This window comes from Seriola aureovittata, chromosome 11 (assembly GCF_021018895.1).
Source record: "Seriola aureovittata isolate HTS-2021-v1 ecotype China chromosome 11, ASM2101889v1, whole genome shotgun sequence".
NCBI lineage: Eukaryota > Metazoa > Chordata > Actinopteri > Carangiformes > Carangidae > Seriola > Seriola aureovittata.
The window spans coordinates 3,859,494-3,885,982 of NC_079374.1; the positions used below are offsets into that span (position 1 = coordinate 3,859,494).

Here is a 26,489-nt window from a genome sequence, read left to right on the forward strand (position 1 = left end):
TGGGTATTAACCACCCTGAAAACACGTCAACACACTTTTGGAGGGAGTGTTATTGTGATTAATGACGCAAATAACTATTCTGCGGAAACACACACACACACCACACACACACACACACACACACACACACACACACACACACGCGAAGACACAGAGCAGCTGCTGGATTCTTCTCTGTGTTGACAACCAGTAGTGTTAAGGTTTTTCACCCTATACATGATGAAATCTGATTTCAAGTGATTTATTGACTTGATAAAACAAAATGATCTATTGTGTATTAAAGCGAGACCATGTAACTTTTAAAAAAGGACAAGTAAATTCTTCCTCGTAAAAACAAAAGTTAGATTTCAGAGCAATAAAAATAATGTACCAAACCCACTTGCTCTTCCTACTTTTTTTGAAATGGCCAGATGTTCCAGCTGAGACATTGCAGCTGTGTCTTCATTCAGGAGCCACGTCCGTCACAGGTTGCATTTGAAGACAGATTACATCACAGCAGTGCGACAAGACTGTCCTACTGTGAGGGCTCCATCAAATGCTGCCGAAAAAATGCTTTCCTCTTTTCCCAGGCGGCCCGATCTATCCCAAGATTCACTGCACACACTGGTCATGACCTTTGGGTTAACGACCGAAGGAATGAAATCACAAATACAAGCGACCGAAATGAGTTTCCTCCATAAGCTGGTTGAGTTAACCCTTCGAGACGGGGGACAGCTGCTGCGGAGCCAGTTGTGGTGGTTCGAGCACCTGATCAGGATTCCCCCTGGATGCCTCCCATTGGAGGTTTTCCAGGTATGTCCACCAGGTATGTCCACCTGGGAGGAGACCCAGAGGAAACCCAGAGGAGACCCAGAGGAGACCCAGAGGAAACCCAGAGGAGACCCAGAGGAGACCCAGAGGAGACCCAGGGGAAACCCAGAGGAGACCCAGAGGAGACCCAGAGGAGACCCAGAGGAAACCCAGAGGAGACCCAGAGGAGACCCAGAGGAAACCCAGAGGAGACCCAGAGGAGACCCAGAGGAGACCCAGAGGAGACCCAGAGGAGACCCAGAGGAAACCCAGAGGAAACCCAGAGGAGACCCAGAGCTGGCCTGCGAACGCCTCAGGAGCCGGAGAATGTTTCTGAACTGGTGTCTAGTCTACCTCGCTTTACCTGCTGACACCTCCACCCACCTGCTCCATGGATCCTCCTGGCTCCTTCTCACCTCCCTCTCATCCTCTCTAGTTCCTCATCCTCTATTCTACCTTCACCATCCTGTCCTCCACATCTCCACCAAGGCGACCCCAGAGTATCGCCCAGGGCACGGTTTGTTATTCCTGGGTAGCTGCTATGTTGTCGCCCCCCGTGTCCCTCTCTGGGCAGAGACAGTTAGCCAACACACACACACACACACACACACACACACACACACACACAAGATTAGAGAGCAGAAAGTCACACACCCAAATACAAACACTTTGAAAAACACACCGCGCACACACACACACACACACACACACACACACACACACACACACACACACACACACACACACACACTGAGGAGTGGTGCTACAATTAGATCCCTGTGGTTAAGAAGGTCTGTCATTTAGACTGGAGGATAGGGCAAGTGTGTGTGTGTGTGTGTGTGTGTGGTTTGGGGACCGCTGAGGGACTAGAGGAGCGTTGTGAAAACTCTCACAGCTGCGCTCTCGTACAACAATCTGCTGTTTCCACGCGGCGAAGGTTAGACGCCGGCCAACAAATGAACCGTTTTTCTTCGCAGGCCCAGGCTCCTACAGCAATTTAAATGAGAAGAAGATTCACTTCCTGTTGTATCTGAACTGAGCTCAGTCCTTGGACGAGGCTTCATCTCAGAGAACACATGGGTGCTTCACCCTTAAAAAACTAGACCGTGCATATCTGCCTCCGACCACATAAACTGATCAAACCTGCCATTTTTCAGGAAAGGAAACTGTCATGTTGAACATTTTTTTAATATGACAAACATATAAGTTTATATAATATTAATGGCTCCATATGATGCAGTGGAAAGCAGGGACTTGATGTCACGCTGGTGTCTGCTCCACTGGAATAACTCCCATGAAATCAAACCCAGAGAGAAAAACCAAATAAGGATCACATGAATTTCATCATCTCCATTATACTGGTTGCTGCAGATTGTCAGAGTGCCATTGAACGCAGCACCAGAAAGAGTCAGCGCTGAGACAGCAGGTCATAGTGACGGGCTGTTAGTGCTGTGCGTGTGTGTATCCAAAGTAAACAGTAATTACTTTGCTGCTGGAGCCACACTCCTCCTGTCTGTCAGACTGAAACCATGCAATCATACTCCCATCCTTCATTCCTCCCGCTTCTCCCTTAATGCCCCCCCCCCCGTCTATTACCGTTTTTTCCACCTCTTTCTCTCGGCTGCCCTTCCTCCTTTCCTTCATTTAATTCCTCCATTCCTTGCTCTCTTCACTCCTACTCCCTCCTCTCCTTCACTTCATCGCTCCTCTATTTTAATCAACAGGAGTGAGACAATAAAAAACACAGAATTTATTACTGCACTTTCTTGATTTCCTGCAGCAGCGACGGAGCCCTCACAGACACGCTTCCACAGCCATGTAGAAATGAAATGACGCAACCACCTGTTAAACACCGAGAGGTTTCACAGACAGGAAGTGGCCTAAACCTCCAAACCCTGACCTCTGACCCCTCACAAGGAGTTAAATATGGAGGTTAAGGCAGCTGCTGCTTGGCAGAGAGGCGTCAGGACTGAATGATCCATGTACAGAGTAACATCAGGGTCCCTGTGTCAACCTGGGACATAAAACTCTAAGAGAGGGGGAGAAGAGGAGACAAGTGGAGAGGAGAGGAGGAGAGGATAATAGAAAGGAGGAGACAAGGATAAAAAGGAGGAGACCAAAAAGTGGACAAGGGGAAATATGTGGAAAGGAGACAACCAGCGGAGAGAAAACAAACGAAGAGCAAACAAGTCGAGAGGGGAGGAGACAAGAGGGGCAGTTAATGAAGACAAGAAGAGAGGAAACGAGGCCAGAGGAGAGGAGAGTAAAAAAGGTTCCAAGAGGAGGCGTGAGGAAAGGAGAGAAGAGAAGGAGAGAGTAAACAAGTTGAGAGGAAAGGAGACAAGAGAAAAGGTGACAAGAGGAAAGGAGACGAAATGGGAGAAAAGAAAATAAGAGAGGAAAGAAGACAACAGGAGAGGAGTTCAGAAAAACAGATTTAAAAGAAAGCTGCACTGTTCTCGGCTCTTCCTCCTCCCTCTCGACTCCATCAACATCTGTTGCTTCAGTGCCCTTGAGCAACACACTGCATCTGTACTGGGCAGCTCCCAGTTTCCCACAGCGCAACACGGAGCCTGAACTGGTCCGCTGCTGCAACGTCAACAACAACACAAAACGCTTTAAAGTCCCTCCGAGTGCGTTCAGTGCGGCCTGTTCCCACGGCTCTATATCAGGACACACACACACACACACACACACACACACACAGTATTTTTAGGCCTGTTGGGTTTTTGTAAAGCGCAGCTATAAATCAGACCCACAGAAAAAAGAAGCAGAGTGAATCCAGACAGTAAATCGAGATGTTTCTCACACACACACACACACACACACTAAAGGACTGACCATACAAAGACTTTGCCAAACTAAAATGAGAAAGAAAATATTTGCCTGTAACTGCTCTGTTCACCATCACCGTATTGTTTGTCTGAACAATAGCATCAAAAGCTCAGTTGTGTCTCATAACCAGACCTAAATGTGTGTTTTGTTATTTTGTTTCCTCTATTTTTATAAACCTATTTTTTTGTGCGTCTCTTTTTGCATCAGTTCTCTTGCCAAACCTTCCCTCGCTCACAATGAATTAAATTACAGCCGACATCAGAGAGCAAACAAAGTCAATGGAATTAACGATTTCACTACGACGTGTTTTATCTCACAGCCTCCAAGTTCTAATGTCATCTTTCACGCTCAACTAGAGGCTGCAAATAAACCACACACGGTGCCAGTTCGTGTGTCGGTGTCTCGCCAAAGAGGATTCACGCTGTGACATCAATTAGCTAGTGTGTGTGTGTGTGTGTGTGTGTGTGTGTGTGTGTGTGTGTGTGTGAGGCCTGAACTGCTGCCAAGTCAGACAGCGATTCTGCAGTGAAACTCTTTTATTCCCGCTGGTCTCCCTTTCGTACAGGAGAGGTGCATGATGGGAGTCTCTCTGCTCGGTTCACGTCCAGCTCTAGAAGAACACAGAGTGGACTTTCAGGATGTTCCGGGTCCGAACTGATGCAACACAAGAAACTCTTTAAAATCACAGGAACGAACCGACGACCTTCAGAAAGTAAGCGTGTTACACCGCTGACCCATGGAAACTGAATGCAGCTGATTGTACACAAACTGCTGATTATGAGCCAAAATACATTAATTCATTCACTCACTCATTCATTCATTAGCCATGAGGCTTATCCTATTCTTTATTCATGTGACTGTCGTTTTCCTGTTTCCATTGATGTAAACATCGTCCCTAGAATTAGGTGTAATAAATAATTTCACAGACACAGACCGTCACATACAAGAGTCAGATGTGACCGTAGTTCAGTTCATGCTAATGCATGTCATCCAGAGAGGCGGTCATGTGTCTGACGCACATGTGTGCAGCTGCTCACATACAATCCTCCAGCACTGGAGGTGTGCAGAGACCCAGCGGGGGGGGTGTGTGTGTCTGTGTGTGTGTGTGTGTGTGTGTGTGTGTGTGTGTGTGTGTATCAGGATTAAACTATGTTCACTGACAGGTGCACAATTTTCAAGATAAGAATAAACAAAGCAACAAAAAAAAAAATTTGACCGTGATCCTGACTTTTACTTGCCCTTTTACAGATGCTGAATTTGTGAACAGATAAGTTTCCAAGGTTTCAAGTATTAAAACAACATTTAGTGAATGTTAATGTAAAGCGAAACAACTTTTTCGGGTGAAATTCCCCCTTTTTTCCTCGGGACTCGGTGCTTCCTTCCTGAGCTGCAGCAGAGGGACAGCAACACAACAAGAGGGAATTTCTCACTAAAAAACACTGCAGCTTTGGAAAATGCTCTCTTGATTTGATTCACTCAGACTCCTGGAGCATTAGGAAACTTTCCTACTGGCCTGTACGAAGAGAAAAAAATCATTACAGCAAGAAAAAAAAACCCTTTCGTAGCACGTAAGGTCACCTGACTATTGTTTAAAGACAACCTCGAAAAACTGAACCCATTCTTGAACCCCAAAGGACGCATCTATAAATAATCATTCATCTAGACAAAAAGGTCAGTATTAATGTAAAATGTGCTGTTTTTATACTTTTTACTCAGACGCTGTCATTTATATTTGTCACATAAATACAATTTGAATTATTCTGAAGGTAATTAATGACTGAGTTTGTGTTTAGCTTGTATCGAGCAGGAAGAGGAATGGAGCGAGGCAGGGGAAGCAGAGGACGAGCGAGGAGCCGCCTGCTGATCCAGCAACAATGATATCACTTCCCCCGAGACCTGCAGGAGGGATTACATCATTTCCTCCCCCCTTCCTCGCCTCGTATCGACATCTGCCTCTGTCTCTCAATTCAAGGAAGGGAGATTAATACAGAGAACGAGTGGGAGGTGGAGGCAGAGTGTGTACTCTGTGGTGCTCTGCTCAGCTACATAATACTTCATATGACTGTTGTTCTGACTGAATGGTCGCGTTTCTACCTCTATTTTGTTCTTTTGTGCACAAAAGGTCAAAGGTTGGGGCACTCACATGCACACGCACACACACACACACACACGCACACACACACACGTGCACACGCGTACTTTTATGAGAAAAGAGATGCACTCAGGAGTGTGTGTGCTAATGCATGTGATGTGGCCAAAATATACCCCATTGTGTCCGAGTGTACTTGAGCCCCAAGGCTGGAGATCCCAGGGGTACTCAGCTGCCGCCATGTAACGTGATACTGACACACACGGTCACACGGTAACACACACACACACGGTCACACACACACACACACACAGTCAAACACACACACATAGTGGTGTGTTTCAGATTTAGGGACAGAACAAATGAGTTCTATTTTTGCTCCAAAAGAAACAAACAAGAGGCAGCAGGAAGTTGACTCCACTGTAACTGAATGGATTTACCATGGATGTATTCAAAGGGATGGAGACAGACTCACTCTTGCTGCCAATTTACCCCCCATGACCCGAAACATCACCCCCCATTCACATGCAGCCTGGAAGCTGAGGTGCTGATGGGGCAGAGCTGGACATCCAGGTCTACGTGATGGTTGGAAAGTGGAGGCACAGCTTCTATTCTCAGAGCCATAACCGCCACTTGGGGGGTGGAAATGCTAAATCTAGCCTGAGTGTGGCCCCCGGGAGGAAGGAAAAGCCGTCAGCACCATCAAGGGTTTATCTCTCAGAGATTTATAGAGAAGTCCAGAAACACAAAAATTTAAAATGGAAATGGAATCGCTGTGATCGGCGCATTTACTCTCAATAGCTGAAGAAATCCACGTGAATCATTTGTGTAACTTTTACATGTTAATTTGCATCACTGACGAACGGCGAACTGCTCTTACAGTGCCGACCTTTGAGAGAGCAGAAAACGGAGGAAGCTACCGCAGCTAAGCTAGCTGTGCTGTACAAGCCACTTTTATTTACCCTCTGTCGAAGTATAAACTCAAGTCAATGGTACAAACACGTCTTTTGAAGGAACTGTTTGTACTTTTTCTGTATTGTAACGCAGCTAACAAACTTGCAGCTAGCAAACCGATGGCTTGGCGTTAGCTTGTAACAGGTTTGCAAGCATGTTAGCGGTTAGCTCGACAGCTACAGCAGTTTACCAACAAGCCTCGCAGGAAGTCGCGGCATCACTATGTTTCTAGCACACGCCTATTTTGGGAGGACATGTGGATAAACTTGCTGTGCTGCTTCCTGGAGCAGTGCTAGAGGAAATGTAGAAAAAAATAAGGGACCAAAATACATTCAAAGCTTCGTGTAAGTTAAATTATTTTGGCATTAGATGAAAAATGCATCAAACTTCATGGTGGAAAGCAACGCCATTGTTAACTCTCGTCTCAGTCAAATCTTTTCTTCTATGGAAGTTAGCACGCTAACCAGCTAGCCCCAGCCTGTCTCATCACTTTCCCATAGCAACTAACTGTAGCGTCAAATCTATCCTGAAGACGTAGCGCTGCTCAGAGGACGTATTACAACCTCTTGTCATGAAAACGCAACAATGGCCGAAGCTCTTGTCAAGCCACAATCACCACCACTTGTCTCCCGGCAAGAAACCACGCACAAATAGCCTCTAAGTTTTTGAGGTACTTGACTCTGGAGCGACACCGACATCTCTGGAAATACTTCGCTACTATAACACGGCTAAAATGTGTATAGTTATTAAAAAAAAAACACATATTATAAGAAGAAATATATTGACATGTGCAGTGAGACCCTCAGCTTCAGTCACATTCAATTCTCCCATGATTAGACATCACTCTATATATTTTTCCTATATGTTGCCAAACCCCATACAGCTCCTTATAATAAACATCGAAACACGAGCCACTCCTTCACAACTGCCCACAACCACACACTGTGTGTATTTATAGTGTGTGTATTTATATGTATATACACACACACACATCCCTTTGATATGAGCATCAGCACTGCACATGCAGCTGTGTGTGTGTGCTGAATGATAACAGGGCAGCGTCCCCCACACACACACACACACACACACACACACACGTTAATGGTAAGATGTTCTTGGTTTCAGCAGAAAGCAAAGCAACTTCACTTTTAGGAAAAAAAAGAAATTAAATTCCAGCACGCCAAAGGTATCGTGTCACTTTCCACTATTCATCCCAAGCCTCTGCAGGCTGTTACGTAAAATGACATGACTTCTGTCTTAAGTCTCCAGAAATTAGTTTGCACTGGCCTCAGATTTATAACACTGGCACTCAGGAGTTGGCTCGGCGTCGGAGCCTCTCGCCACAGAGACATTAAGTTTTCCACAGAGCTCAACGGGGACGGAACACGAGCATAAAGAATACATAAGCCCATAAGAGGCTCCTAGTGATTAAACCGTCTGTGATATCTGATGAATGTGGAGGGCCTTGTGGGTAAACATGGCCGACTGTGGAGTCACTACAAGAACATTTATTTTGGAAACCTCTACGTACCTTTCTAACCGTCAGTGGAGCGCTGGCTCGATTTTTTTCTTACACAACTGGTTTGACATTTACGGACTGGAACAGAATAAGTGGCATACAGCATGTTAACAGAAAAATATAGTACGCAGTACTTTGGGGTATGCCTCAGCTATGAACACGGTGGGGATAATAACAAATCTTACACAATATGTCTGAGCCAGATGTCAGCTGTAACTTTTCCAGATGCCAAAGATCAGTTTAAATAACATTACAGCCAAGAACAGAAACAGGAAAAGGAGGTCTGCAAGTACAAGGAGCAGGAATAGTGGTGGTATTAGTCAAAGCAGCAGTCGTAACGACATAATAAATTCTGTTAAAGGCAGTTTGGCAGGTATGGTGGAAATATTACCAAATACACTATGTGGCCAAAAGTATGTGGACATGTGAGCATTATACCAATACTTCACTTCACTGTTGAACATTTATTTCCAAATCCGTCTGCATTAATCTGCTGCTGTAACAGCCTCCACTCCTCTGGGAAGGTTTTCAATAACTTTTCTGAACCTGGCTGCAGAGATTCGATCCCATTCAGCCACTGAGCCATGGATGCTGGGCGATAAGACCTGTCCCTGAGGTGTCAGGTGGGGCTGACATCAGGGCTCTGTGCAGGCCAGTTGGCTTCTTCCACACCAAATTGGGTAATCCATCTCTTTATGGATCTGGCTTCATGCACTGGAGCACAGTCATGTTGAAAGAGGAAACGGCTGTCACCAAACTGCTGGAACAATAATTGTAGGCTGAATCACTGGAGCCCAAACAAAAAAAAAAAAATGAATACGCTCAAATGAGATGTTTTTTTTTAGGTAAACACAAGGATTCGAATATTGGCGCCAGCTGTATCAGTTCCACCTTAGAGGCAGGAAATCCATTGTCAGGTTTAAGTGGAACAATGTCACAAGAGGAGAAATCCAGTTTTATTCACATAACTTGTGGGTTTGTTCTATTTTGTGCAAAACTGCAAAGGAAACCCAGCGAGTATCATCTTAACCTATAACCTCCCTACTGACCTGATCAGTAAACTAAGTTGATAAAAGACGTATTTTGGCCTCCACACCAAAATTATTTGCCGATGTTGTATAAAAGAAGCTGGTCCGACTCTGCAACGACACACACCTTCAAGGGGAGTCGCCCGTTAGCTTGACACCCAAACAAAGCAGCAGAGGCACCAGGAACAAGTGGAGCAACATCCCACGTACAAGCGCACTCATCCACAGGACGGGATACCAGCCTGTTGGCATCGCTCGGCGAAAGGAGCCAAGCTGTGAAATTCCAAGTTGCACCACAATCTCAAAGACACAAGTGCGATCACATGACACTACACGGGTAAACATACAATCTGCTGAAGGGTAAGATGTTCAAACTTGACTTTTTCTGTGAAAGAGCCCTCACAGCCCACATGAACTTTCCACATGTGACGGCGTGATATGAAATGATAAAGAGCAGGATAATGCTGTTTACCTTTGGTCTGCTGACACGGCTCAGTCCAGCTCCAACACAGCACAGAGTGGATGAAGTCAATCACCCTGCAGAGACACACACACACACACACACACACAGAGCACAGCATTTATTATTACACATGATCATATTTCCTCTGGACGGGTAGAAAAGCAGACACACGGTCTTCCTTCCTGCTGACAGCACTACATGAAAACCACACTGAGATTCTGACAGTTGGTGTTTTAAAGGCTGGAGTCTGAATATTCAGAGACTGAAGGTGCAGACGACAATTTTAAAATTATTTTGCGGAACGAGAAGATCAGTTCTATCTTTCTGCGAGCAGCACAGAGGTGAGAGAAAACAGTTAGCCTAGCGCCATCAAACGTGATAACCTACATCTTCCAGCAACTCCAAACACACACACACACAAACACCTGGCAGCTGTCTACACACACACACACACACACACCAAATGTACAGTCAGCAGGTGGCACCAGTGTGTGTGTGTGTGTGTGTGTGTTCCTCTCATGCTGAGCAGGCTGGATGTGTGTGACCTAAAAATAACTGACAGGCCACAACATTTAAATACACTGCTGTAGCCTCTCTCTCTCTCTCTCTTTCCCAATGTGTTTCTGCCTCTCTCGACCCACTGGTCTCCCTTTTTATTCTCCTTGATCTAAATCACAGCAGCTGATCATGTCAAAACTTGGTCGTGATGTAATTATGTCTGACCTTTTTTAAGAATTCATACACAAGTGCAGCGAGTGAAGAAAGTGTGTGTGTCAAAGTTAAATGTGTGTGTGTGTGTGTGTGTGTGAGTGGAAGTTGAAGCGAACATGTTTTCATCTGTCACATGGACGTGTGTGTGTGTGTGTGTCCGTCCTCCTTCCACATAATAACCATACAGTACAAATATACAAAAATGTCAACACATCACATGCGCAGGAGAAACACACACACACACACACACACACACACACACACACACACACACACACACACACACACACACACACACACACCGCACTCCAATCCCTGCTTGCATAAGATCATTAGCAGCTCTCATATGATCAGTAGCTGATGGCTGAAACAACAAAAACACTGTTGTTGGGACAAACACACACACAGTTATCTGCTCTGCGCCCGTGCTGCTCATGAGTACATCAGTACGTCACTGCTACTTGTTGACCTTCCACAGTGTGGGGAATCAAACCAGCAACCGCCCAGTGACGGGCCGACACCTGGAAGCCGGGCAGCTGACGGCGGCGTTCAGTCCTATTTTAGAATACAAAGTTTCTTATTGTCATTAAATCTCATGAAAAGGTCACAATCGACAATGAATTTACCTGACTCACAGGTATGTGACTAAAGCCTGATGCAGCTCATGTCTACAAACTATTCAAGGGCAAAAAGGTCCAAGGCTGACCTGCCTTCAACAGGGTTTCCGCAGGTTTCACCAAGTTAAATTTAAGACATCTTGGTCCCTAACGACAGGAGACACATTAAAGATCAAACCTGAGAAACAAGAGACAACAGGACGACAACGCCTCCATCTCAGAAGACGTGCCAACATACACGAAATCACATCCATTAAACAGGTCAGACAGCGGGATGTGTACAATCTTACAAATACCTCGGGACAATTATTGACACCAAACTGAACTCTGAGGCAGATCGTGAAGCTGTGTGTGATGATGTATGTGTCATGATGATCTTATCCCCCCCGTGCTTTTGTTGAATTAGATTTTATCTTTCTCTCTGGCGTCACGGTTTGGAAATCCATCTTTAAAGAGCAGGAATTCTCTGTGTACCTACGGGTACAAATTAAAGTAACCTGACCTAACCTTATCTATGTGGCACGAGGTGTCAAATCTAAAAACAGTCATAAAATACCTGTAAGAAATGGAGTATCTACAGATAATGGGCCCACGAGGACATTTATAGGGATGATACAAGGTGCTTGTCAATATTTGTTTGGTCACAAAATTTAACAATGAGTTGCACGGTGGGGTGTTTTTCTCCATTCTGTGTTTCCATTTACATTTTTACTTTCTGCAAATATCCTTCGTGTGACTCAAAATAGAAACACAGAACTCTCCTGGCTAAACGTAGCTATCGTACAGATTTATATTCTGGCAACCAGGTTCAATTATTTCAGGTTTGTTTCAGAGAAATCAGGTTTTATTCATCATTTCGACATGGCCGTTGCCATGGAGAAGACGACAGTCAGAGGCAGATTTCAGAATGGAAGCAAATTCAAAACACTTTGCCGTTGCCATTGTGCACAAAACGTGGAAGAATAGCTGCTGAATTCAACCACAATCGACCCAAAAATGGTTTGTTCTCCGCAGAACCTTTTATGTACACATCCTTTGACTTTTAATCTGAAAACCAGATATTTTTTTTAACACAGTTGTTGATTTTTTCTACTGACGATCTTGATGCCGATCCAAGCCGCTGAGGTTCAACCATCTGTGTGTGACGTACCATTGTTGTATTGGAAAAATGGACGGGACTTTTACTGTCAGAACCAGTCCCTCTGTGAAGCTGTTCCAGTCGCCAGGAGTTGCCATAGCAACCGAATGTTTAGTTGCAAACAAGTGAAAAAAAAAAAAAAAAACTGCTCTCTTTATGATCTGTTGCACTTTTAGCATCTTTCCATCGGTTGTGAAACACAACTTCACTCTTCCATCTCATTCCAGGAATTAAGAACTGAAGTGTCATTTAAAACAGTTCCTCATCCCGCTGTGTTGCAACCGATTACTTCACAGGACAGTAACAGGGCAAATTAGCTAATAGCGCTGTTTCAAAACAGCTCGTGGTTAAAAACTCTGGAGGGATTGATGTGCCGATTGTCTTTGTGGGTCAGTCACACTCTATCAGTGCTATAAATACCATAAGTTTAGGTACTGACTCAAAGTTTCCCCAATATCTCTAAGTTTTGCATTTGGTCTTTTAATCTTGGCGAATCCGTTTTTTAATTTTCTTTATTAAGCAAGCATTTTATTTAACTGATCAATCGTTGGGTGTAGTCCAGGGACTTGTCTTGTTTTCTCTGGCCAACAGTCGAAAACTTAAAGACAGGATAAGTTAGATTTACAATGATGAAAATAAACCTGGAAACTCAGCATTTTAGCCCCAAAGATTTATCAGTGACTCAATTCATTTTCTGTCGATCAACTAAAGAATTAAGTGACTAATTATTGCAGCTCTAATCTGTTTACATCATGTTACATATCTACAGATTTGAGTTTCACATGTTGTGATGGGAAATATCAAAGATTTGGGTCATTTAAAAAAAGAATATCTTTACACATGACTTGCAGTATTATGTATCTGACTTCGACTTGTGAAGTGTACTTTTACGTCTGAAGTCATCTCCTCCTGGTGAATACTAACATGTTTGTAATATGTTTGTTGAGGCTTTGTAATGCTGGAGCTGTGGCTCTCCTCCTCAGCAGATTGATGACTCCTGCGTTGCCAAACAGGACGCATTAAAGAGCGTTATGAAACGACGCAGCCTGCCAAAACAGAGGCTTTAAAATCCCAGACTGAAAACAATAGCTTTACCTCTGCATTATTTCTCTCATAATGAGGCTTGGAAATCTGATTTAAGAGGGCAGCCCTGTTAATAGTGTGTATAATGTCATGATTATAGTTTCCACAAGAAATAATCTGAATAATTGGCAAACTGGGAAACATTTAATTGAAACAATAAAGGCATTGTTACAACACTGCTAATGCATTTCTCAATCACTCTCACTGGATGCGACGTCTATGTGTTTTCCCCTTTAAAACAGGATGAGACGTACACGCTTAGTATAAGATTACGTCATTTTTAAGACATGTGACCAATGAAATCCTTTGTGATTTGCTGAAATTTGTAACAAGAAGGTGAAATCCCTTGTGGGAAATGTATTTCGTTTGTTTTTTCAGCGGTTTTAGTCACAAAAACGTTTTTAAAGTCACGGTTTGGAGAAGGGCTAATGACCTGAGCGAAGGGAGCCATACTGAAGTGAAAATAAAAACAATGACTCAGAAGATTCAGACACTGATTTCAACCTGCTAACCAGCTAGCCTTGGCTAGCCGGCTGATCGGTGAGTCAGTATCACCGCTAGCTAGAGGTAAAGATTCACCTGATACAACGCTGTCACTAAAACCTTTATTCCTCAGCTTCTGAAGCAGATAGAAACATGAAATAAAATCATTAAAGACCTTAAACCTTTAGCTTTTATTGTAAATGATTGACTTTGCCCCTAATATTCATCAATGTTTTAAAAAATCAATAAAAGTTAAATAAAAAGTTGAACTGAACTGAGAATGTTAAGAAAGCAAAGGCCAGATTCTCAAATGTGAGAATTTCATAATTTCTTTGTTTTAACATTATATTTTAATGACATCACCTTTGGGAAATTGTGATGAGAATTTTTCACTCTTCTCCAGTGTTTTATAGACAAAATTATCAATTGATACCAGCTGATTAACTGACAATGAGAAAAAAAATAAATAAATGGGCATAAAAAACAGTAGAGCACAGGAAAAGGAAGCAAACCTTTACAAAAGGCTGGCAGTGCACGCCAACCAAAATCAAGTTTGCCCTTTTAAAAACTCTTATGCCATTGCAAGTAAATGCCAGTAAAGTCACTGTGTCTCTGAATCAGTTCGTTTCATGGGGTGCACACATGATGAAGGAGCCTGTAACCAGAGTAAAGTTCTTCACAGCAACAATTATCCACAGTAAAGATCAAAGTAACGTGAATCTCATCCAACTCTAAGAATCCTTTAATCCTTTCTTGTCATAAAAACCAATAAATGTATTTTTAAAAATCAATACGGCAACCTGAAGCGCAAGTTCAAACTAGCCACTCTGTAGTCTGGTGCTCGTACTGGGACTGTTCGCTGAACATCACATAACTGGGAAATATGAGTTCATTTGAGCCTGGAGGATATGAATTCTGTGTGTGTGTGTGTGTGTGTGTGTGTGTGTGTGTGTGTGTGTGTGTGTGTGTGTGTGTGTGTGTGCTTGTGTTGCTATCTTTGTGAGGACCAATGCCAAGTGAGGACATTTTGTGCGGTCCTCGCTACTTCAAAGGACTGTTTGAAGGTGAGGACCTGGTATTAAAGTTAAGATTGTAACTAGATCTAGGTTGGGTTGGGGTCTAGGGAATTTATTTAGCCAATGAAGGTCGACATGTGTGTGTGTCTGCACCTATTTAGAACAGCTTGTCTCTTGAGAGCAGACAGTTTAGTCTACGGCAGCTGAAGGCCGCAGACATAAAGAGACAGACTGACATTTTAATAAAACATTAACTCCACAGTGCATCTTCAATTCTGCAAAGTTTTACAAAATAAGTACTGACAGAGTCCAGTGGGGAATCAAACTGTCAACCCGGGCCAGAGTCAGTGCCTTGCTGCTGAGCTGCAAGAACACACTGCCCAGTCTGGTAACCAGCTCACACACACACACACACACACACACACACACACACACACACACACACACACAGTCCATCCAACACAGCACTGCCTAGACAAGGCCAGCCGTCAGGTCACATTACTGCATGCATTCTCTTACACTGCCCTCGGGTTAAATCTGCAGCCTGCTTTTTTTTTTTTTCAAACTCAGATGGGGCACAAGCTGCCAGCACTGGAGGGCAAAAAAAAAAAATAGAATAAAATCGAATAAAATAGATTTGCACTACAATGTGAAGTTGAGAGTGAGTGTTGTAAATCAACATTATGTCTGCTACTCACAGAGATAGTTTTACAGGATGTACAGTCTTACGAGTTCGATTTTGTAGCTGCTGATGTTTTGGCTTTGTTTTCAGGAAGGAAGTAAGTGTTCTCAGTGCATGCAACTTGGCTGATGAGTGTCATGGCATTTCTTCTACATCCAATCGGGCACGGCGGGTTACTGGGACTTTCAGTGACACACCAAATTTGTGGACAACATTTCTTCTATTAGGGATAGGGTAATGGTGCACAAGCAATCGTTTCTCCCTGCATAGACCAACAAGTGATACTACAGAAGTAGTAGATAAATTCTGATTAAAATAAATTAATTTCCCTTTTTCTTCACAACTTTCTGACATTTTATTGCACAAATGATTAAATCATAAAATAATCAGCAAATAAATTGATAATAGTTGCAGCCCTAATGTCAGCACAGTTTGGATAAGAGCAGGGCAGTGATGGGAGATCAGGGGTCAGTGTGGTAACCTCCTGCTGTGAGGATGGAGCCAAGCCACAGTTAAAGCCTGCCACACCACCTCAGTGTGCATCTACACTCTGAAATCTGATGGTGGCTGCTGATTGTGAAAAAGCTTTTTGAGTCCTGCAGCGAGAACACAGAAAAACTGTTTCTGAATGACCGACATGACTGTGAGCCCACACTGTGAGCCCTTTAAAAACCAAGACTGGTGTTAAGAGGTTTCCTCATAATCACTGTTAAGACTGCAAGCATGAATGGAGGCACACACACACACACACACACACACACACACACACACACACACACACACACACACACACACACACACTCATACAAGTCTGGTATTGCTGCAGTGGAGTTGGTCGCACTGCAGAACTGTCAGGAAGAATCACAGCACTCTGCTTTACTGATTTGACACACACACACAAACACACACACACACACACACACACACACACACACACACACTGAGGGAACACTGTCTCATACACTCAATACAAGGTCACTGAGCTACTGGGTTAAAATGCTGCTAACAGGAGGAAGACGAGGAAGACGAGCGAGAAAGACAAGGACAGTCGGACTGACAAGGTTGACTGCATCTGAGTCTGTATCCGGTAACCAGTGGACACATTAGCACAAAGGGCAAAGGCAGACCCTGAGGTCTGCGCTGGGTTGATCATTCAAATAAAGCCCAGTCCGTATGACTGTGTGACTGGATTCACAAAAACTCTGTCAACTTTTTTCTGAGATTTTACTAAATCTTAGGTGACTTACACAATCATGAATAGTAGAGTAATAAAGGATTTTATACCAATAAAAAAAAGACAACAGCTAATAACACGAAACTTAGACTCTAAATACATAAAATCTGGTAATATTCAGTCTCTACTGTAAGTTAACTACCAGTTAAACTAAATCCAATTTTAAAGGATGTATTTATAAGTTTTGCTACTGCTACATAGCTAACGTTAGCAGCTGTTTACTTACCAGTCTAGAGGCAACGTTTCAAGTTCAGCATCAAACTTCATTCCTTAACTCACCAAGACCTGTTTCCAGCAGTGGAAAGCAGCATCAATGCTAACTCTTGTTTTGCTTCTATTTCTATCATTTCTTTTGTTCTATTGAAGCTAGCATGCTAACCAGCTATCCCCAGTCCATCTCGTCACCCTCCGATACCGAGTCACTGTAGCGTCCAGTCTACCCTGAAGAAGTAGAGCTGCTCAGAGGACGTATTATAACCTCTTGTCATGTAAACACAACGACGGCTGGAGCTCTTTGCGAGCCTGGTAAGTAAACAGCTGTTAATGCTAACGTTGGCTATGTAGCAATAGCAAAACAACAACAAATAGCTCCTTTAACCTAGCTTAGCTTAGCATAAATACTGGAGGCAGGGGGAATTGCTAGCCAGGCTTCGTCCAAAGGTAACAAAATGTTCCTGACAGAATATTTTTCACAAGTGGGTGTTAGAAACCAGATCATTAGTTGCTTTGGAAAACACCAATGCCACCTCATATTTGCAAGAAGATACTAACGCAGGACTAAAGATTATTTTCTCAATTAATAGATTAATTTCTTTTTAGTCAATGATCAGAAAACAGTGAACAGTGCCCATCACAATATCCTAGAGCACAAGGTAATGTCATCAAATGTCTGACCAAAAGCCAGAAACCAAAAATATTATTACACTTTACTATTATATAAGAATCTGGACCCATCAAATCTTTGGAGTACCCACACTTTGTTCCAAACACCCACTACACTGCCAGTATTATACATCCAGACCAGAAAAACCTCCAAAACCATACTAATTTTAGCTCCCATCACATGACAGCGGTTTAAGAGTAGCATTTTCCTCCAACACACACACACACATGGTGGCACCCAAGCGAAATGCCTCATAGTAAGAAAAAAGTAAAACTTTCCATTTCTGTCTGTCCTCAGTTGAAACAGCTCCTGCCAGAAGCAACATCTGCGGTAGGAACCAACAACAACCTTTTCAACAGCAGAGAGAAACAGGAAAAGAGCGAACTAATAATGACAGAAAGTGTGTTCTGTGGGCGTATTTTTCATGCAAAATTCTGAATTTGTGTGCGAACGTTGTCTTCATTATGTCCACGTTCTGTACCTTTGACAAACCCCTACAGAGGGACACACACATACACTCAAACACGGACATAGACACTGCAACGAGCAAGACGAGGAGGAATAGATGAGTAATGCGTCTTCACTACTCAAAAACCTGCTCAGACACATGTACCCGTACACGCAGATATAACACACTTATATAGAGTTTGGGATTTAATCATATAATGACAGAGCAGACAATGAGCAAGTGGATCTGACTCAGCTAAAAACCACCAGACCGGCTCCAGTTCTAACAAGTCGTGAGCTACGACTATCCCCAGGCCCAGTATCACCTCACTATCATAAAGACTTAAACCACCCCGACACTTACACTTAGGAAACTTGGCTATGCATGCATTAAGTTGAACGTATATGCATAACAATTCAGTTCATTGTATCAGCTAGTTGCTGTTGCCAAAAGCGACTTGAACTTCTTTTCTATGTAAATACATTGGGAGCAATTTAGTCTTCAGTGTCTTGCTCTTGGGATTTACCCACCCACCTTATGATTAATGGCCAATCAACAACATTATGCAGTTAAAATCACATGAGCCCCATTCATTAATATTACAAGGGAATAAAATATTCACTGTGCTCCTCAATAATTTCACTTATAATTCTGGACGGCATTTAAAACCATTGGGAAATTACAGGATGTGGTGTGTAATAGACACAGATACTCTGAAGGACAAAGCCAAAAGCCTCCCTATGGGTGCATACAGTGATACTGTGTGAGGTGAATTTGAGTGAAAAATCAGAATCTTAACTCAAGTGAATCCCAACGCACATTGACATTGATCTCATTCAGTGTGACTTACACTTCCTGAGGATGTCCAGTCCTGAATAAATATTCTTAAATCTACTTAGAAATCACAGGAAAAACACACAGAACATCACAAAAGTCTGAAACCTTCATGTTTTCTTCAGGATCAATATAATCCAGTTGTCTGTTCATCCATTGGTGCACTGCAAACAGGAAGTGCTAATAGCTAACTCATGCTTTTAATTGTGCCAATTTGCCGAAAAGGAAAGAAATATACGCTTGAAAAAAATGTGAATCCCAAGACATATGTGTAGCTGATTTTACTCCATTTGATGAGCTGTAACAGGGGCTTGTTTGGCTTTTCCTCAAACAGCATATGATGGTGTTAATAGTTCATAGTTTATCAGACATCACACACTGAGCTGATAAAACATGAGAAGAAAGTGGAACAAGTCACCTGCTTGAGTGCAACTTCCAATATGCATCAGCTCAACAGTCGTAGAAGTAGTAGGCCTACTATGTAAACAGGGTCCTACTCTGTTGGAGCTGCTGGAAATATGTGGACATGGCGTCACAGCCTGGGCCCTGTGTGCTCAGCCACTTTACCACAGGAAGAAGAGACAAACATGTAACTGCTAAACGAGTGCAAATTACATCTGTTTTTTTAGCACAGCTAAGGAGTTTTGGGGCAGACTGTTCCCTGCTTATAGACACCTACGCAGTAATTGCTTAGGTAGGCGAGCATATTCCTCATCCACTTTCCATCCCCACATTTTTCCAAACCAGTCCCGAGGACTTGAGCTGGCGAGTGCCCAGTCACAACTCAACCAAGCTCGACTCTTGTGCGGATATTGTGCAGTCAATTTCCCAAAATAAAAAGTCTGTCTCTGAGGGCCACAGTGCAGATGCTGCCATGAGTGGTGCAAGTCTGAACCGTGACCTATTGTCGCGGCCGATCCAGTTCACAGAAAGAGCCGCACGGCATCTGTCTTCATCCGCACTGTTTTGATTCGCACTGAGACAAAAGGGTAGACAGACAGAGAGAAAGACGGCTCACATACTTTCCATCTCCACTGGAGAGCTGTCTGGATATGGGAGGTAGCTGTGGTTTGGTCTGGACCCGGTTCACGTGCGAGTGAATGTGTGTTTTCACATGTGAGAGAGCCAGCACAAAAAAACAGTAGCTGTTCCAGGCATACCATAACATTAACACACACATCCAACCACACACCCACACACACTCACACACGTGTACACACACAGGTTCAATGCCTGTACTTTTCTCTCTTAGTCTGAGCAATGGAAAACACTCAGGCTCACAGTATCAACACTTTCTTCAAGCCAGGACACACACACACACACACACACACACACACACACACACACACACACACACACACACACACACACACACACACACAAACTTACTGTGTCAACAGTTACTTCAAACCAACCGACGAACTAACCAACAAACCCCAAACACACTCTCACTTTGTTTCACGCTCTCACACACACTTTATAATAACATCATCTCCTTTATACATCAATGGCACACACAATAAAGCCCGTGTGGCAGATCTCAGGGTATAATTAGCACTGCGTCTGTGCCTTGTTTTACTGCTTTGTACTGCTACAGCTAACAGGCTAACAAACAGCTAACTACACTCTTTCCATCTGTAATTATGCTACTTCTGGATTATCTGTTTGGCTCTTCTTCACTCTGCCTTTCTGAAAAGATTTTTTGTATTCATGTTATGTCTCTTTTGATGATATGATGTTTGACAATAGAGTTTGCAATCAGTAAAGATTGAAAGATTAAAAAGGGGGGTGGGGGGTGTTAGCTTCTGGCATCAAGAGCTAACATCAAGGAAAAAACTTACAGTACCCTTTTTTAATATAATCAAACTACGAAATAAACAAATGCAAATATATTTTAGAAAAACAGACAATACACCAACAGTAAGAATAACTGTGGCTGGCAAGCTAACTGCTAACAGCCAGGAACATGCTAGTGTTAGTCAGTCACAACAGTTCTCTACGTTAATTCTCACTTAGAAGCAACGTAGCTAGCGCAGATGCTAACAAGACATCAAGTTCAAACATTTTATTCAAGTGTTTGAACCATCGACTCCTGTTTCATTACCGTCTGCAATGCATGTTCAATCTGTGGAGCAATTTATACTCGAGCAGAGGAGGTGAAATAAAAGCTCTGCATTCCCTCAAAGGTTAGCTGTATCAAAAGGGTTCACTATTGGCCAACAGTGCAAATTCACACTTGCTCTTTTCTTTAAGATAATTTTTTGGGTATTTTTCTTTAAGCTAACAGTTAGACGTCTAGAGAGAGGCAGGAAACAGGGGAAGAGCGAAGGGTTATGACATGAAACAAAAGTCCCTAAAGAATTGAACTGTGGACGTTGTGGTTGGGTTTTCTGCACCTTAACCACGTGCAAATTCACATTCAAAGTTCAGTTAAGTTGAGTTTGCACAATTTAAAAAAAAAAAGTACTGTGGCCCCATGAACAAATCCACTTACTGTGATTCCACTAAAATGAAATGATATATGTATAGGCTATTTTTTTTTTATTAAAAAGTGGTTATTAGCCTGAATAAATGTGACCATTTTATATAATGAACGGGACATTTCACTGTTAAAAATTAAAGCTGTCGGTGTCCTCTGGTGGACAAAGTATAATTGCGTCAATTTTGAATTACCATAAATATATCTTAGACACTTTTGTTCTGCTATTTCTTGTTACTTATTTGCCGATAGCAATATATCAGTGATAAAGCTCATAAACTAGACATGCACTGCCGACATAAACCTTCCAACAGTATGTAAATTAGCTCCACCTAAACCAGCTACAACAGTGAAATTCTGATTGCACGTGTGCAATACAACAGCACGCAGTAATTCTGCCTTCTTTATGAGTAATTTTAGTTTTTAGTCTTTGATTATACTTCTGTACTTTTTTCCTGGTAAAAATTTGAATGTATGCACTGCATGTTTTTTTACTTGTGAGACCACCTTCTGATGGACAATACATTTTGCTTGAATTTGAATCCTACCTAAAAGTATTTGAATGCTTCTTCCACCACTCCTAAGTAGAAACTTTAAAAAAGAAAATGAAACAGATTCAGCCTCTATTCAGCACACTCAAAAACGACAGTCCTGATCCCCAGCTGCACAGCCTGCCCCTGGATCTCCACAAGGGCCGAGGGACATAGACACAGAATGACAAAGAGAGAGAGAGAGAGAGTGGGAGAGAGAAAGTGGCTTGGCTTGGAGTGATACAACTCAGAGGAAAAACACGACAGAGAAAAATAAAAGAATTAAAAAAAAAAAAGAAAAAGAAAAAAGAAAAATGAGATTAAATTTTCCAAGAACGAGGGCTGTGCAGTAACACGGCAACAGCAGCCAGAATGACTCTACATCTGTCTGGAATTAAAGAGAGACAGAGATGGAGACAGACAGTGCTGCTGCTGGTTGAAAACTGCATTTGAACTTCAGGGTTTTGTTCATGAAGGGAGTCTGTACAAAATCCTGTAGAGACCAGATCCACACTCGCATTTCCTTCTCCACAGAAATCAAACAACACTAAAGGAAAGTATCAAAAATAAATGTAAAGCCATGATGAAGCTATATTTTCTTAATGCACAACTACTCAATGTCAAATATCATTTCTAAATTGTATTCTGTATCCGGAGATAATGAAACAACACATATCAGGATAAAAAACATCCTTACTGCTGAATGTTCAAACTCAGACTGGGTATCGAATCTAATACTTTTGTGTCCAGAGGATCAAGCATCAAAAACTGTCAAATATTAAAGCTGCCAGATTTTGACATTTTGTCAAATTTTAATCGTATTTATACTTTTTTGAGCAGATCCTTTGCTTGAAATCAAAATTTTACAAATGCATTATTTTTTGTTAAGTTCCTTTACAACAGCTTTGATAAGTTTGCCTAAAAAAAAAAGAACAGAAAAACAAGTTATAATTTCTCAAAACGAGGAAATGAATATAGTACTGTTGGAATATCTGAATCTAAACTCCTTTTTGTCTTTAGATCAATTTGCCTTGAGGCTGTTTTTGCTGTTTGTGCGAACAGCTGACTGCATTTGTTAAAGTGACAACTGCGCCAACAAATAAAACATCATTTGTAGTTTGTTTTTCCCACATTTCCTCATTCTTTGACCACGTCACCGGACTATGAGAGGAATGTCCCTCACACCAACACCAGCTTTCTAAATGGCATCCCTGACCTCTGAACCCTGAGGGGTTTGGAGAGGTTTTCATGATGCACATACCACAGAAATACACAAAACCCTTCCTCCACTGTTTTTGTAAAGTCAGATTTCAGTAAAGATTACACTGAAATATTAAGATACTGTCTGCTGAACACTCTATCAGGCCATTTTACTGTTCCGATGTTTGGTGTTTATTTTACAGAGCAGTTAACAAAGGAGAGACACAGGAAACTGGAGTACTGTTACCTCATCTGGATACCCCATTTATATTATGTTTCTCTCTAAATGTGTGTGTGTGTGTGTGTTTCCCTCCCACACACACACACACACACACACACACACACACACACACACACACACACACACACGCACACACACACACACACGCTGAGTCATTGCATTCAGCTGCCAGTTCCCTGTTTCAACAACAAACAGCAGAAAAACCATTTATTGTTATCAGAGCGTGCGCACACACACACACACACACGTTTTCCTCACTAGTGGGGTCCACCTGTGTTTTTGGTTACTCGTGAGGACCACCCTTTCTAATGGTCACGGAAGGTTGTGTTTGAAATAATACTGTGTGACCTTAAAACGTCCTTTAATGTCTTTACACAATGATAATCAATCAGTGACCAAAGGCTTGCTTTCTTTCACCTTCTTGATCTTTCTACTTCTAACAACATGATTTTGTGCAGCTTCTACACACCTGAATCCAACTAGTGCACTGTCCATTCAAAATGAGCCTGTCAACAGGGGCTGATTGCTTGGCCTGCGTTAATCCAGCTTGCATTTTACTTGAGAGCATCATCTAAAAAAAACCCTTCATACTAGACACTGCACTTCCTTTGATCCTGAGCAATACTCCCTGTAGTGTGTCAATTGGTCTTGTTTGTTACTGCTGGAGTTGGTGCAAATTGTTGTAAATTGTCCAGATGCTGCACTACCCTCATAGTGTAGATAAACCTTTCTTTATGTCAAGTAACATGTTGAAAAACATGGAGCTTTTTCGAGAACCAAAAATCCTAAAAACTTCAAGCGGCATGCACTCATATGCACCCTGACTGACAGGTACGTGAAAGAAACAGACAGGGACAGTAAAAACTTTAAGGATTTTTTGACAGCCAGCCGATTCGGTGAGATCTCCTGGTACTCCCAAAGGCCAGTCCGACTATGACAGATGGGTCCAATGTCAATGAGAGAGAGAGAAAGAGAGAGAAGGGGTAGGAAGAGCTGAGCGAATGAATGCACTGCACACAACTCTACAATGAAATAAGATTTCATCCATTTGAAATAGTAAATAAATAGAAAATGAATATGTGGCAGTAAATGCTGATATTGTGGCGGGTCACCACAAATAAGTCAATATGGGAAACACTAATATATGACAGTACAGTGAATATCTTTGTGCTTTTGGACTGTCAGTTGAAAACAAGACATTTGAATACCTCCCCTTTGGCTGTGGTAAATAAGGGCATTTTTCAAGAGTAAGATTATTCGATAATGAACAATATCATTACTTGCAGTCCTAGTCAGAACTCACAGTTTTGCTCTTTAAGCCCCAAAGCCATATAAAGTGCCAGAATTTCACTCGCACTTCTACAGTGATAATTTATTTCAGCTGTTTTTTTGGTATTTGAAGCAGGGAAAAGTTACATAAGTGGGGGCTTGTAACTGGAAAGTTGGCAGTAAGTTCGATTCCTGTGTCGGCAGGATAAATGAATTACGATTACCACCTTATTAGCACCACTGAAGTGGTGTTTGAGCCGCAGTGGAGTCCACCTCCAATGGATAGACTAAATGGGGTGGACAAAATATCAGTGCAGTAATAACGCACAACACTGTATAATTCAACTGCACAAAATGACTTAAATGACGGAAAAGTTTAATCTATGCCTCTTTAAAATAGTCTTCTTAAAAAACAATAATTAGAAACCTTCATGAATGCATGATTTGTTGAAGGGCTCTTCAATTAGTCCTCATTAGAATAGCTAGGTGCAGCTAATAAACAGTATGTTGCATTTGGGTTAGCCAGTTAGCCTGGCTGAATCTCCAGGTTCACAATAGCCATACTAGCTAGCCTAAATTCAGCTAGGTAGCCATGAAGCTTCATGTTTTATTTGCCCAGCATGTACTTGCAACCCCTGCTGCGGTGAAATTAGCAGCTCTACATCACTGCCAACCAGACAAACTGGTCAGCAGTCCAACAGACAAAGCTGTGAATGAAGAACACACACACACACACACACACACACACACACACACACACACACACACACACACACACACACACACACACACAGAGTTCATAGCTCCAGTCCTGATGCGGTTTAATATGCGAGTGTCTCTTCTGCAGGTTTAGCACTGACACAGCAAAACAGACTGCACTATAGCCTACTACACAGTAGTGCTGCATTACACTATACACTGTGTTATAGGTTAGTCCTATTTAACCCAAGTTATGTTTTCAGTCCAGATCAAGTTAATGGACATTTGAAATACATGAAAACACGAATTTCAGTTGGGTTTTTTTCCTAGAGATGGTTGTTACTTGGATTAAAATGATAGCTTTGTATGGGGCCAAATGTTAAACATCAAATGTCCGTGCTTCCTTGAATGCACCAAGGGGAGGAAATGTCAAAATATTCACAACATGGTAAGATATTGGATAGTTTAACTTTCGCAACAAAATAAAATTGACTATGGCCTGGAGTGTCCCTCTGCAGCAGATCTGCTCTGTTGCTCCTTCACACCCTCTCTGTCTGTCTTACCCCTGGGACAAAGAGGAATTTCCTGAGAGAAGAAGGGATGACTTTTCCATACACTTGGTTAGAAAAAGACAGACAGAGACACAGACACAGACACAGACACACACACACACACACACACACACACACACACACACACACACTATGACGGACAGAAAGGGAGAAGAAAACAACAACATCAGAGCGTGACCTGGTTTGACCTCTCGTAGCCACCGGTGAGAATTTCCTGACAAACTGCACCAGAGCAGCTGATACAGATGTAAGCAGTGCATTCGATCTGATGTTTACACAACGGCTGCAGAGCTGCCAGAGGAAGCACACAACGCCAACATCGTCTCCTAACTCCAGTGCATGGAAATGCAGATGTGCAATTCCCACAACAGAGATTCGCATCCACTTAAGTGCCCCTGAGCAAGACAAGTGAAGCCTCCACCACTCGCTGAGCATTATCCAAACTAATTATCCACATCAGTTTCATCTAAGTGTTCTATCATCACCGAGATATCTGGAGTGCAAAATTGACATCTTGGCTTAACATATTGAGGGGTGGTGCTGCAGGGAACTCAACCTCTGGGGAGCATGAACGTGCTGATTAATTCAATAACCAGCTGCTCAAACAGCATCAATAGGCGCTTTTGCACCAAAAGTTCCAGGAACGTTCCTGGGGGTTAAAGCGCGACAGTCTCCTTTCATGTGTCATCCGCA

At 42.6% G+C, this 26,489-nt stretch overlaps 1 protein-coding gene across 5 annotated transcripts in view; it reads right to left on the reverse strand.

Annotated features, from left to right (window-relative positions):
• raph1a (Ras association (RalGDS/AF-6) and pleckstrin homology domains 1a) overlaps positions 1 to 26,489 on the reverse strand; it is an 80,528-nt gene that overhangs the window by 51,246 nt on the left and 2,793 nt on the right. For 4 of the 5 annotated variants that reach the window (XM_056389010.1, XM_056389006.1, XM_056389007.1 and 1 more), the window contains exon 2: positions 9,687 to 9,751. The exons of the other annotated variant lie outside the window; for it this stretch is intronic. The gene's annotated coding sequence lies outside the window, so the exon portion shown is untranslated. The remainder of the gene's footprint in view (positions 1 to 9,686; positions 9,752 to 26,489) is intronic. 5 annotated transcript variants of the gene reach the window in all.